Source organism: Papio anubis, chromosome 2 (assembly GCF_008728515.1).
Source record: "Papio anubis isolate 15944 chromosome 2, Panubis1.0, whole genome shotgun sequence".
Classification (NCBI taxonomy): domain Eukaryota; kingdom Metazoa; phylum Chordata; class Mammalia; order Primates; family Cercopithecidae; genus Papio; species Papio anubis.
The window spans coordinates 11,670,968-11,686,652 of record NC_044977.1 but is presented as its reverse complement, the minus strand read 5'-3'; the positions used below and the strand labels follow the sequence as shown (position 1 = coordinate 11,686,652).

Here is a 15,685-nt window from a genome sequence, read left to right as displayed (position 1 = left end):
CTTGCATATTTGAATAAAGCACCTTGTTAAGGCGATTTCACAAAAATGGGCTTTATTGAGGGTTTTTCATTCTGTATCTTTCAGAATTTATTAAAATTTCCAGTCACACTTGCACCTTATAAGCAATTTCTGGCATTTAGTAGGAGTTCAAAAATGTGTCTTTTAGTTGAATTGGCCTTAGTGGAATTACCAAGAAATAAGGTCTTCCAAGTAAATGGAACCTAATCATTCTTTTCAAACTTACAAAATTAATCATTATACAAAAATACAATTCTTTCTAATATATAATTCTTATTTCTCTGAGTTTGTAATGATTGTATTGAATAGAATTGATTACTTTGCTCCTCATCCCCAAGTACAATTTCACCATTTGTTCACCAAATGTTGCAAGGCTTCCTAAATAATGTATTCTACCAAATGTCCTCGGGAGCTCTATATTTTATAATTTTCCAGACTTTCTCTTGTGTCCATTTTTTACATTTGATCCTTTACATATTACATGAATATGATAGCTGTGTAGCAAAACTTACTAGAATAATGCATTAAGGATTTGTTTTTTATTGTTGTTGTTTTTAATCTTGTAAACCAGTATTTTCTGTTTCACAAAACTTTTAAAACCTCTTTTACTTGGTTTAGAGGTCTTTTTATGCTGGTTCCTAACTCTGTTCTTTGTAGTTGATGTCATATGTTATCTCTATATTAGTGATAGGTTGCTACGTTGTTTTTAAAAAAATAGTTATTAAGGGTGAGTGCAGTGGTTCCTGCCTGTTATCCCATCCCAGCACTTTGGGAGGCGAAGTGGGTGGATCACCTGAGGTCAGGAGTTTGAGACCAGCCTGGGCAACATGGTGAAACCCCTTCTCTACTAAAAACACAACAAATTAGCTGATCATGGTGGCATTCGTCTATAGTCCCAGCTACTCGGGAGGCTGAGACATGAGAATCGCTTGAACCCAGGAGGTGGAGGTTGCAGTGAGCCGAGATTACACCACTGCACTCCAGCCTGGGCAACAGAGCAAGACTCCATCTCATTCATATATATATATATGCATATATGTGTGTATACATATAAATATATGTATGCATATGTAAATATATATTATATATAAATATCTATATTTATTTTATTTATTTTTTTTTGAGACGGAGTCTCGCTCTGTCGCCCAGGCTGGAGTGCAGTGGCCAGATCTCAGCTCACTGCAAGCTCCGCCTCCCGGGTTCATGCCATTCTCCTGCCTCAGCCTCCTGAGTAGCTGGGACTACAGGTGCCTCCACCTCGCCCAGCTAGTTTTTTTGTATTTTTTTAGTAGAGACGGGGCTTCACTGTGTTAGCCAGGATGGTCTCGATCTCCTGACCTCGTGATCCGCCCATCTCGGCCTCCCAAAGTGCTGGGATTACAGGCTTGAGCCACCGCGCCCGGCCAAATATCTACATTTAATATATATATTTATTAAGGTAAATAACACAATCTAGGTAGTGTGCTATTCTGCATATATTGAAATACTAGCATTGCCTTGAGTCCCAGAGATTTTTAAATTATGACATATTTTGAATATACAGAGAAAAGAAGAGCATAGCATTATAAATCCCTTTTATTCATCATGCGGCCATATGAAATCTTACCAATCTTACATACTGTCTCCATAGTTTTTTCATACATACTGTCTTGATAGGTTTTTAAAGAAATAACACAGATATAATGAAGGTATAATGTTCATTTCTAGTCTAATCATTTTTAAAAGATGTGTTACTATTGGGATTGATTTTCATCCTTTGTTTTATTTCAATCAGAACATTTATTTACTCACCTACTTGTTTAAGCAAGAAACACTTAATAGTATTGAGTAGGTACTATACTGCACTGTGAAAGATTTAAGGAAGAGTAATGATAATTCTCGTCCTTAAGGATCAAACAAGATAACTAGGGATGGGATAAGGTCAGATAACAAAAATTCACAAATCACTATAGTACAACGATAACGACAAATATCATAAAAATGTCCAGATGAACTATGGGTTTGACACAAGAGAGAGAATATCTGATTGAAAACGTCAGTTAATGCTTTATGAAAGAAGTGTAACTCGAACTGAAAATTAAGGTTTGAATTTTGTTTTCTAGAGATAATTTTATGATTCTCATCTATCACTTGATAAAAGATGAGTTACATCAAATGGCTGTAGCTGTTGATTTCAGCTAGTGTTTATCTCATTGCAAGTGTTATAAAGTGGAGTAATTGGTTATCTGTAAATGCTAGCCTTCAAGTGGTCTTTTCATGAGCTAAGCAGGAGTGCCACTGACATGTTGAAGCTGCCGCTTCTGAAAGCAGAGACTCAGAACTTTCTGATCAGAATGAATCGGCGAAGTCATATCGAGGAGATAACAGCAGTTTAGGTTTAAGGCTACCAGAATTCTCATTTCGTCTTTGTGACTATCTATAACATTTTGAGGAACTTGCTGTGCTTTTTTTATTCCCTTTTTTCTCACTTATCTCGTCCCAGAAAGTTGTACACAATTTCATATCTTAAATGCCATAATCTGTTAGATCCTGACCTATAGCTGCCTTTGACAATTTCTTTGTGGGTACTCATCTTTCTTAATGTTCATTTTATAGATAGAGTTGATAAAATATTAATGTTTGTACTGCATTGAAATGAAATTTGAAAGAGTTGCATAATTTTTTGGAAAATATTTCAGGATGGGTGTTTAGGTATGCAGCTACAGTTTAGAAATGAAAAAATACTCATGCTTATTCCTAAAATAACAAGTTATGTTTTAGATTCAAAATTTATAAATATGAACAGTTTTACTGTCTGGCATGATTCCTGTCTTGGTGTCTTGCTTTGCTACTTTTTTCGTATGTGGCAATTTATCTTTTCATCATAAAAAGTGAGTGTTTCATACATAAAAATTTTCTCAGGCAGTGTAGCCATGTTTAAATCAGTTTTACTATTTTACCTAACTTTAACTGTCTGCACCAATATTTACTGAAGCGAGGGAATATCTTACATAAAATCCACCGCTCTTACGTTTACAAATGAGCCAAGTGACATACGGGAATTTAAACGGCTCATCCAAGTTCACCCGGAAACACAGATCACACTAGAACTCTGGTCTCCTAACTCAGAATACATTAAGTTTTCTGTTTGTTTATTTTTTTTATTACATTAAGGCAAATAACAATATTTAGCAATTTTGAAAAGAATAACAAGTTACAAATAACTAAATCAAAAGTAGTTTGATTTGGGGAATTTTTTTTTTTTTCTCTAAGAACCAAACTGGTTTCAGGTTGAGACCTGTATAGCTAGACTGTAGCTGATCAGTAAAATTTGGTCATATAAAACTGTAAAAAATAGTGGCTTTTATAGTAAAAGTGATCATCCCTGAAAAAATATGACCATCTAGAGCACCGAATTAGCTTATTTGAAACCTATTCAGGTATATTAATTAATTTAAAAATTATATACCTCATTAAAATATAATTTAATGTAAAGCATATGACACTTAAAGAAAACTAGAGTTCTTGAAGGTTCATCACACTATTCTTTACTACACTTAAAAATAGATGAATGTTATGGTATGTTTCCAGATAATTTCGCTCAATATTATATACTTGTATTTATAGCTATTTATATTTAATTAAAAGCAAAATTTATTACCCTTCAAAAGAGGAAAGAAGAAGCAAAAAGTGACATATTTCTAAATTAGATTTTGTTAATTAGCAATTTTTAAAAATGCACTTTTTAATTGGAATATAATAAACTTACCTTTTAATTTGAAATAAAAATATGTATATAAAATATAAAATATATATACAAAATAAACTTTTAAGTAGAAAAGTGAAAAGATCACTGTGTCCAAAATATTTTTATGAATTGAATACAACCGTGTAGACACCAGATATACATTACATCATTAATACCCCAGAAGACTTCTAGTTATTATCCTGACTTCTAAAATTAACCACTATTTTGACTTCTATCACGTACACTCTTTCTACCTGTTTAAAGCTTTAAACAAATGGAATTTTATGGATATACTCTTTTGAGTCTGACTTTTACTCAATATTATACCTCCAGGGTCTATCTATATTGTTGAATGTGAAACGGGAGAGTTCCCTGACCCCTGTGGCAGGACGTCTGACAAGGGTGTGGCTTATCTGTTTTGCCGCCATGCGCTCAAGCCCCTTATGGGAGGAGGAGCACCCAGACCGGCAGCTGCAGGAGCTAGGGTGAGTATTTTTGGGCTCCGGCCTTATGGTAGCATCTAGGGGTGGGTGCCGGGAACTCCCAAAGCCCCAGTGGGTGTGTTACAGTGCTCTTTAGACGGCTTAAGTGTTAACAAGCTCAGTGCCTTCTTGGTACCCAGGTCTTTGTCCAGCATTCGGGAAGAATCAGGTCACAAACGGACTTGAAGGACTTGAAGGATGGTGGATGCCGGGATTTTATTGTCTAATGGAGGTGATTGTCAGCAGGATGGATGGGGAGCTGGAAAGGGGATGGAGTGGGAACATGATCTTTCCCTGGAGTGTGGCCATCCAGCAGCCCATCTCCTCTCTGACTGTCTGCAGATGAACTGTCAACATTCAGATGCTCCTTCCCTTCTCTCCGTCTCTGATGCACCACTTTTCTGCTCCTCTGCTCTTCTTATCTTCTGCTCATGGAGCCTGGGGTTTGGAATTTGTATGGCTATTGAACAGGGTGGCATGGTAGGCTGAAAGGCAACATTTGGGCATGAAACAGGAATGTCTGTTCTGATTTAGGGGCCATGGATTTCCAGGCTTGAGGGTGGGGCCTTTATCAGGGAACTGCCCTCTTCTACCTAGTATCTCCCTGCCTCCTGCCTGCATCAAATGCAGCCTGTAGTTCTTTCCTTTTATTGCTGTGTCACATTCCATGTTTCAATATAACAACATTTGTTTATTCGTGGTACTGCTGATGGACTTTTAAGGCTTTTAGTTATTTGAAATTTCTCGCTATTAAAATAGTGCTAAGATGAAAATTCTTATATATGTGTGTATATATATATGCACATACAGATATATACACACATATATGTCTATATATATACACATATATGTGTATATATAGAGAGTATATATATAGACATATATACATATATAGTGTATATATATAGACATATATATGTGTGTGTGTATATATGTGTTTATATATTTATATGTCTATGTCTCCTAGGAGTGAAATTGATAAATTATGTAGTATACATATGTTCAGTTTTTGTACATACTGGAAAGTGTTTTCCAACTGGATTTTACCAGGGTACAATTCTGCCAGCAGTGGTTAAATGCTACTTGTTCTAGAAGGTTAGTATTGGTGTTTTATTTAACATTTCCCTAACGATTTTGATGTTGCAAAACTTTTCATATGCTTATTTGTCATCCATGTATCTTCTTTTGTCACACATTTTGCCCATATTTTTAAATTAAGTTTGTCTTTTTATTATTGGCATATAAAAGTTCTTTATATGTCCTGGATAGAGATATATGTCTTATAAATACTTTATCCTGCTTTGTGGCTTGTCTTTACATTTTTATAAGTGTTTTTCAAAGAGAAGTTTTACATTTTTATGGAATCTAATTTATGAAATTTATCTTTTATAACTTATGTTTTGAGAGATTTATCTAAGAAAGTTTTGCTGAATCCAAGGTTAGAAATGTTAGATGTTTTTTCAAAAAATCTAATAATTAGGTTTTAATTAAGTCATTAACATTTGAAGTTAATTTTCTTTATATCATATATGACAAAATTTGATTTTTTTTTGCATATAGATGTTCACTTGTTTTAGCACCATTTATCGAAGAGACTATCCTTTCTCTAGTCAATTATTCAGGTTATTTTCTCAAAAGTTCTCTGATCATATATATACATATAAGTATGTTATTTTTTTGAAGTGTTTCTTCCATTTGTATTTAACTACTTAATCTCTTCTTAGTGTTTTATAGAAATTCTTTATATATTATGCATAGAAATCCTTCATTAGAAATGTAAGATGAAATCATTTTCTCTCATTTTGTGGCTTAATTTTTTAATATCTTAATAGTGCCTTCTGATGAAAAAGTCCTTATTTCTAATAAAGTGCAACTTTTCATTTGTGTTAAAAGAAAACCTTTAGACAAACTTAACAGAGTTTATTTGAGCAAAAACCCATTAGCAAATCAGGCAGCTCCCAGAGCCAGAATAGGTTCAGAGAGACTCTGGGCTGCCACATGGTCAGAGTTTTTGTTTGTTTGTTTGTTTGTTTGTTTTGAGATTGAGTCTTGCTCTGTCATCCAGGCTAGAGTGCAGTGGCACAATCTTGGCTTACTGTAACCTCCACCTTGCATGTTCAAGCAATTCTCCTGCTTCAGCCTCCCATGTAGCTGGGACCCAGGTGCACACCATCAGGCCTGGCTAATTTTTGTATTTTTTTCAGTAGAGACAGGGTTTCACTATATTGGCCAGGCTGGTCTTGAACTAGTGACCTCATGATCCACCCACCTTGGCCTCCCAAAATGCTGGGATTACAGGCGTGAGCCACCATGCCCGGCCAGAAAATATTTGTAAAGAGAAAAAGGAAAGTGATATACAGAACACGTAAGTTAGGTACAGACAGTTGGATTGGTTATGGCTGGGTGTTTGCCTTATTTGAACACAGTTTGAGCAATTGGCTGCTGTGATTGGTTGAAACTGTAATTGGTACTACAGCAGGTGACAGTCGATCCTGCACATGGACTCCTGAGCTTAAAAGTTGAGAAAACAAAAAGAGTAGGTGACAGTCAATTTACACATCCAGTTAGGTTATAGTTCACTATGCATGGGGCAACCTTTAGCCTGAACTTTAAATATGTAAGGAGGCAGCTTTAGGCTAAACTTAACATTTGTATTATTTGCGTTTAATGTTTATGTTACCTATTTAAGATATCTCTGCTCATCCCAAACTTAAGAGATGTCCTTCCATGCTATTTTCCAAAAGCTTTATTGTTTTACTTTCACAAAGCTAAATATATATATATACCATTTATAATCCATATGGAATTGCTTTCTGTGTCATCTAGGCATTAATATCTATTTTCCCCCACATGAATATCTGATAGTTCAAATAGAATTTGTTACTAAGACCATCGCTTTCTCACTTTTGTGCTCTGACACATTTGTGATGAATTAGGTAAACATATCTCTGTGGATCATTTTGGACTCTCAATTCTGCTCCATAATTGACACTTGATAGGATAAACACTCCAATTTTGTTCTTCAAAATTATCTGGACAAATTTTTGGTCCTTTGAATTTCTATGTGAATTCTGAAATCAGATAGTCTGTTTTGCATATCATACATTTTGATACTAATTTTCACAATCAGTCATCTGATTTTTAAAAAGTCTTTAGATAGGTTAAAAAGTTTATTTGTGAGCCAAATTGTTTGTAAATATTAACATGAAATATTCCAATAATTTGAATCCAGAGTCCTTTAAAAATATAATTGATCAAAGTGAATTTTATGTTTTTTAGTCACTTGCAAATGGTACTACATTTGCCAAACTCTCCTGACATAAAATTTGTAAAAATTAATCATCAGCAACAATCTGTGGAGCAAAAAAAAAAAAAAAAAAAAAGGCAAGAAAACACAGTTTCAGTGAAAATAAATCATCTCAATGATTCCAATAGGTATAGTTCGAGCACCTTTCCTGCTTAAGACAGCCCCTCAGTGGATGGGGCATATAGGAAAAATTGTTTTCCAGAGCAGAAGGCTGCTATTGCCCATTTGTGAGGGAGACAGAGTGGAGTGGATGGCCCTCTGCAAATTATTATTAACAGGTTAACAAGCCGGAACCTCTTTGATAATTTTATGTATGTTTGTGATTCTTCTTGGGGACAGAGGATTTTCATCTTACCTATCACCATTTAAGCTTTAGGTAATTGCTTTCAATTTTTTGCAATTAGTACTTCTTTTTTTTTCTTTTTTTTTTAATCTTGTAAGTGCATGAGAAACATTTTTCGAAGGAATCTGTCCTAAACCTTCTCCTTAATGTAGGCTTCGTTCTGGAAGACAAACATACGTTTTTATCAATCTTGAAAGAGGTGAGACTTTTAAAAATATGACCAAAAATGCAGATTCTGCAAATAATACTCAAGAGGTTGTTAATAAAGAGAAATAGTCTGATGAAATTTCATATTCGACTGCTACTTTATTACAGAAGAAAGAAACTGTTGGCACCCAAGAGTTTTGTAAATTCTGTTGAAGGAAACCAAAATATTTTATCCCAAAATATACATCTTTGACATATTTTGAGATGGCTGTTCACAGGGATTGCAGACAGAGTAGTCCTACAAAGTTGCCTTTTGTGGAGGAGATTTCCATCTGTAGAGAAAATCTGTGTTGACACACAACCGGCCTTTCTCTGAGGTTCTCTCTTGTCTGGATCTAGAAAAGATGCACTGAGAGGCCGAGAGTCTGACACCTTTAAAAGTCTGAAAGAAACATTTACCATCTATTCTTTCTAAGGGCTGCTACCTGTGAGAAACCTTCCAAGAGCAAAGAAGAAGTTTTCCCTTGGCCAAACAATGCATCTGACAAGTCTAATATTCGGAATCTATAACTTAAACAAATTTACAAGAAACTAACAAACAGACCCATTAAAAAGTGAGCGAAGAACATGAGCAGACATTTCCAAAAGAAGACATACATGTGGCCAACAAACATATGAAAAAATGCTCAACATCACTGATCATTAGAGGAATGCAAGTCAAAACCACAGTGTGGTACCATCTCATACCAGTCAGTATGGCTACAATGTCAGTATGGCTATTATTAAAAAGTCAAAAAATTAACATGCTGGTGAGGTTGTGGAGAAAAGGGAATGCTTATATGCTGCTGGCAGGCATGTAAATTAATTCAGTCATTGTGGAAAGCAGTTTGGTGATTTCTCAAAGAACTTGAAAGAGAATTACCATTTGACCCAGCAATCCCATTATTGGGTATATAACCAAAGGAATATAAATCGTTCTCCCATAAGGACGCATGCATGCATATATTCACAATAGCAAAAACATGGAATCAACCTAAATGTCCGCCAATGGTAAACTGGATTTAAAAAATGTGGTAAATATAAGTAATAAAATGGTATGCAGCCACAAAAAAGAACAAGATCATGTCCTTTGCAGCAGCATGGATGCATTATCTTAAGCAAACTAACACAAGGAGAGAAAACCAAATACTGCATGCCCTCACTTATAAGTGGGAGCTAAATATCAACTACATATAAACCCAAAGAAGGGAATGGCAGACACTGGGGCCTATTTGATGGTAAGGATTGTAAAATTACCAGTAGAGTACTATACTTATTACTTGGGTACAAAATAACCTGCACACCAAACCCCTACAACATTTAATTGACTTATATAACAAACCTTCACATACATGTATCCCTGAATCTAAAATAAAAGTTAAAAATAAAATGAAATAAAAGTAAATCTTGCAACCATGCAAATCTAAGTGAAAAAAAAATTCTAAAGTTATTTTTTACAATTAAAAAAAAAAAAAAAAAACAAAGCCTGAAAGAAATATTTACCATTTATTCTGTCTGTGTCCTGCTGCCTGGGAGGAACCTTCAGAGGACAAAGAGGTTTTCCCTTGGCACCTACACTATCAATTTCAGAATGCCCGGATTATTTCAAATTTGAAAACATTGCATTTTCCACATCAGATATTAGCTAATGTTTTTAACACTGTGTTTGAAATCCATTTAATGTGGGTTTTTTCCTTTACATTTCTCTTCACCTTTATTTGTTGATCTTTATTCTCCCTCTGTGGCTGCACTGGCTGGTGTGGGTTTGTGCTTCATTTCAAGTTCTCAGCTTGATGATTCCTGAATCTGACCATGACGGACTCCAGATCAGATTGTCAAGAGGCTGCTTGAATTGTGAAAGCGGTAGTTTCCCCCTGGCAATTAGATGTTTCTCTTATAAAGAACTGGGTGAATTTATTCTTTATCTTCTTTGGGGTTATCACAATGAGTTGGTCTATTAGGCTGTCAACTAAAAATATCTATAAAAAGAACAAAATAAAAGAATGTCACAGTTTTATTTCTGCTGTAATGTCACCTTTGTTGGTGAGGGGAGATATATCAGAGCTGTAATCACGCTGTAATCACATCTGCCTTAGCTTTAGAAGCTCTAAAGGTATCCAGTTGGCAATTTCAGGTGCTGTCCCCACATATACCTTTGGATTGACTAGTTGCAATTTCATTTTTTTTTTTTTTTTTGCCACTTTCAAGCATTCACATTTTTTTCCAAAAAAGATTTATTGTGGTTTTGAGTCACTGCCAGCTATTCATTGTGGGTGTATTTTTTTAAATAAAAAAATTTGCTTTTGTCATTATCTGGTGAGTCATAAAGAATATCATACAAATTTGATTTCTATTGAGGTTGATAATTTGTTACTTAACATTTTTAAAAATTTCCAATTTTTTTCCATTCAGAATTTTTTTTTGTCATTTTTGTTTTGTTATTATAAGTGGTAAACAGTACAATATTTTAAATTATATTTGCGGAAGAGTTCAGCCTCTGTCTTTCCCCTGTTGCTAGCTACTCAAATCCCAGCAGAGATAGCCATCACCTTCTGCAATTTCTAGAGATATTATATGCACTTATACATAAATAAATGGATGTTGTAAAATTAAATAATTCAAACAAAATAATTCAAACTTAACACTGTTGGAACTTTACATTCTTTTGAGCCTTGAGGGGAATATGTCTATGTAGCCTGAGTCGTGTGACATTTAGCTGCAACTTCTGCCTTTTTCTTCTTGTAAATAATTAAGAGTAAGTGGCACCAGAGATACGATGCCTCCTCAAATCACTACCCCTCCTCATGAAGTCATAACATAATCCAATCTGTAATCAATAGAATCGTGGTAACATATACACTGGTCTCATATGAAAAATGTAATCCTGCTAAAATTTCTCTGTATCTGCCTATGTAAGTGAAACCTTAACTTTTCCACTTTGGAACATTGACCCCATTCATTTGGAGTTGATGTTTCCCAAATGGCTATCCTAGAGCTTTGCACTCAAACCGTATGCTTAATCATATTTTCTGAATCTCATTTTGTAAGGTTGACAATGTATATTTTTCTCACCAGTGGTTACATGGTATACACGCTGCTCTTCACCTTGCCTTATTTCATCTAATGATCTATCTTGAATTATATACCTATAGAGTTTCTTTTTGAATATTTTTGATGATGGCATAATGTTCTCTTGTATAAAAGTATGTTAAATATTTTTACTCAGTTCTTTAGAGTCGGGCATTAAGGTGATTCCCCATATTTGCATAACAAATTGAGTTGCAATGAAAATATTTCTATAATAGCTTATACATGTGCCAGTTTATATGCAGAAAACATTACTGAAAGCAGTTTTGTTGGTAAATGAAGATGTGCATTTAAATTTTACATAAATATTTGTACTCTATAGCTCCAATTTACCCACCCATCATTAATATGTAACTGTTCCCGTTTTCATGTGTCCTCTCCAGCACAGTGTCATCAATGTTTTGTCTTTGCCAATTTAATAAGTAAAAACTGAAATTCTACTCTGGTCTTAATTTGCATTAGGGTTAATCTGAATAAGACTAGCTTTCTTTTTCTACATTTAGGAGTTACTAATATTGCTTTTTTTTGTAAATATGCTAGTTATTCTTACATTATGCTAGAAATTCAATGTAATATCAATTTTTTTTCTGCAGAATTTGAGCATTCCACTTAGAGATTATTTAGACGATAACAGACAATGAAAAATAATGCTACCCTTGTTCTTAATATAATTTCAGATCCTTGAATATTTTTAAAATATGGGTTTATACAGATATAATCATAAAGCATAACTGTGATGCAAAATGATTGCAGAGTGAAACTGAAAATCTTGTGAAAGGTAAAGAATTTGATGAAGTCAAGTATAATGATATTTTAGAGTTGTTTGAATCATATTCAAAATCATGGATAAATGACAGGAAGAAATTTATGTTTTATCAAAAAAAACTAAGCTTCACATTGTGCTCAGATTAGATCTGTGGAAGGTAACATTAATCTCCACCGATAAAGAAAAGGCACAGGTAAAATTATTTCAAAAATATTAAACAATATTGGTGGGTTAAGAACAATAAACAAGTCTGTTTAATTCCTGCTCCTTAATAACTTAAAATACATTTTCCTATAATAAATATGTTTTACAACCGTGTGGTTAAACTATCACAAGTTTGTGGTTAAAAAAACACATGAACAAGTGTTGGTGGCAAACATTTATATTTTTGCTTCTCACTAACTATGAGTAAACATGGGGCGATGCCGTGTAAACTTGATAAACGGCAGGGGAGGAGCACATATGTCTCTAACCTTCACTGAGGCCTTTGAGCCAACTGGTTAAACTCCAATAGGATCATTGGTTTGTAGTCCATTTATCTATGTACAAATGTAAATATCTTACAAGCATTTTTTTCCCTTCACATATTAAGAAAGGCCATTTCACAAAGCATTTAAATTTTCCATCTACTCATATCCACTATGCTTCTTAAAAAATATGTTTGCAATTTATATTTTATGATAAAGGTCAACCACACAAAAGTCTATAATTGATGATTCCAATAACTGAAGACAAGAAACTTGGCAATAATGTTGAAATAATAGGTGCTTTAAATCAGACTTATTTGAATATCAAATGATTCAAAAAGGAGAAAATACGTGAAGAAATTAAAAATTTTTTGCAAAATGTCTCGCTTTAAATTTGTGCTATAATGCAAGTTAAAAGCAATTAAATCTCAGTATAATACAATTTTCCAGAATTATGCTAAACAGTCAACACTTGCTTTATCCTTTGTTCTTTCTAAGAATTAGTATAGTTGAAAAATTCTAAATTATTTTAGCTAAATGCTATACATGTATTTGTATGAAGTAGAAAAGTACACAAAAGCTATGTACAACAAAATAATAACTGAGTTATCTACTTAAAAAACTAAAAGAAGAAATGTAAAAAAAATAAATAGATAGATGACTGGGTAGAAAAGTTTTGTTAAATCTAGCCAGGAAATACCATTCAGCCACAAATAGTAAATAGAGAACTATTTTTATTGAGAAATCATATCACTATTGTATGTTGTTTATTGGGGCAGTTATCCTGATAATATAACAGACTGGAGTATTCATACTTTCACGCCTGTTGAAAAAAACTGAAAACGCTGGCTAAAAGTTTGAAAAGTAGATACTTAAATGCATCAACCACAGACAAGATGGTGAGAAATTACCAGGCCAAAATGAAGTGAAAGCAAGAGGATGAACAAAGTGCAAAGACCATGTTTTCCCCAAGACACTTACACACTAGGTAAGCACTAACTCTGCCTCTGAAAACCTGGTTGGGAGCAGAACAAAAAGTCCAAAGTTCAAAATTTGCCACAGGTGGGTACTGAGAGTTAATCCTCCCATAAAAATCCTATAAAAATGGGGCTACAAAGGGCTACATAATCAAGTTAATGGTGAAGCAAAAACAAACAAACAAAATACATCAAACCACCTGCTTGGTAAAAAGATCTATGAATAAAGTAGCTTTGTTACTTAGCAGAAGATAACAAGCAAAACAACAAAAGATTTACTGAGGCCCGTTTTTTGACTGAGCAAAGGGTCTGTCTTGGTGATTGTTACATGTGTATTTGGAAAGACTGAAGTACAACGGTCCATATATGTCAATTAAGCCCAGGTGATTTACAGTGTTGTTTAATAATTCTGTATCTTTACTAATTCACTCTCTGTTTTAGCAATTACTGAGACAAGGGCTTTAACATCTCCAAATTTAATTGTGGGTTTGTCAGTTTCTTTTATCAGTTCTGTCAGATTTCATTTATGTATTTTGAAGCTCTGTCATTGGGTGCATCCATATTTACGATTTTTATGACTTTTGGATGAATTATTCTTTTATCATTATAAAATGTCCTTTTAACCCTGGCAATGGTTATTTTTCTTAAGACTTCTTTGTCTGATAGTACTCTAGACATTCCAGTTTTCTTTGATTAGAATTTGCGTAAGTAAATCTTTATGCATTTTCTTACTCTTAGCCTATTTGAATTGTTATTTTAAAGTGGGTTTCCTATAAGCAACAAATAGTTAAACCTTTCTTTTTTACCCAGTTTAACAATCTCTTCATTGGGTTGTATAGATAATAATGATCGATGTGGCCAGGCTTAAGCTAGAGTCTTGCTATTTGTACTGTATTTTTTGAAAAGACTAATAAAGTTAATAGTTCTGTAATGAGAATAATCCACACAGAGAAGTCAATAATAACCAATATCAGTAAAAGAAAACATTATAATCACAAGTATTATAGGCTCTTAAATGGTAATATTTTTAAAACAACTTTAGGCCACAGTTTGACCTAAGTCATTTTTATATAATACTTAAGCCAAAAATGGTTTTTACATTATTAAAAGATTATAAAAACAAAGATAAAAACAAAGAAACAAAAAATATTTGGCAGAGGCCATTTGTGTTCTACAAAGCCTAAAATATTTACTGTCTGTCCCGTTTCAAAAAAAGTTTTCTGACCCCTGCTTTAGACCAATAAATATAAAAATTTAGGCATAAAGGAAAACAATTGTAGGAAAACATTTCCTACTCAACTAAGAAGAAAGAGAATATCTAGATGTCCTAAAATTAAGAAAATTTAGTTAGATTAGGCCAGGCACGGTGGCTCACACGTGTAATCCCAGCACTTTGGGAGGCCGAGGTGGGTGGATCGCGAGGTCAGGAAATCAAGACCATCCTACCCTGGCTAACATGGTGAAACCCCGTCTCCACTAAAAATGCAAAACAATTAGCCGGGCGTGGTAGTCCCAGCTACTCGGGAGGCTGAAGCAGGAGAATGGCGGGAACCCGGGGGGCGGAGCTTGCAGTGAGCCGAGATCGCGCCACTGCACTCCAGCCTGGGCCACACAGCGAGAACGAGACTCCGTCTCAAAAAAAATAAAATAAATAAATAAATTAAAAAAAAAAAAAAAAGGAAATTTAGTTAGATTTTGTGATATCGTGAAATGTACATATGTACATTTGATCTTCCTCTAGTTTCCTGATCTACATGTCCTGAAATCCTTGGAATCTCCAGAGCGATGAGTGTCTTTTGTACCATGATGAAATGACTGTGGCCGAGGCCCCTGGATTGTTTCAGGATGGGGACTCTTCACTGAAAGACCAAGGCAGAATTGGAGGAGTGAGACTTTTAGTTTCACCCGCAGCCTCTGAGCAGGAGAGAGGGACTGAAGGTTAAGTTGATCATCAGTACTTACCAATGATTTAATCAATCATGCCTAAGTAATAAAGCCTCAATAAAGACCCAGAAGAACTGGATTTGGAGAGCTTCTGGACACTGAATACATGGAAGTTTCTGGAGGGAGGCTTTCACCTGGCAAGGCAGGGAAGCTCTGCTCTCCTTCTCACATAACCTCACCCTATGCGTCTTGTGATCTGACGTGGTCTCTTAACAACTAAGGTGGATCGGAAGGTTAAGGAAACAAAAGTTACAGATAGGTTGAGGGTCCAGGTCCCAGCTGGCATAGCAAATATCCAACTGTAAACACAAAAGTATCTAAATACAACTGCAAGAAAAACCACACTCTTGCAAAACTCTCTAACAATAGAAGATATCAGGG

General features: G+C 34.4%; 1 pseudogene; it reads right to left on the bottom strand.

The window, feature by feature from the left end:
• The window catches only part of LOC101001591, a 38,352-nt pseudogene extending 35,935 nt beyond the window's left edge, over nucleotides 1-2,417 (bottom strand).
• Between the last annotated feature and the right edge of the window lie 13,268 nt (nucleotides 2,418-15,685).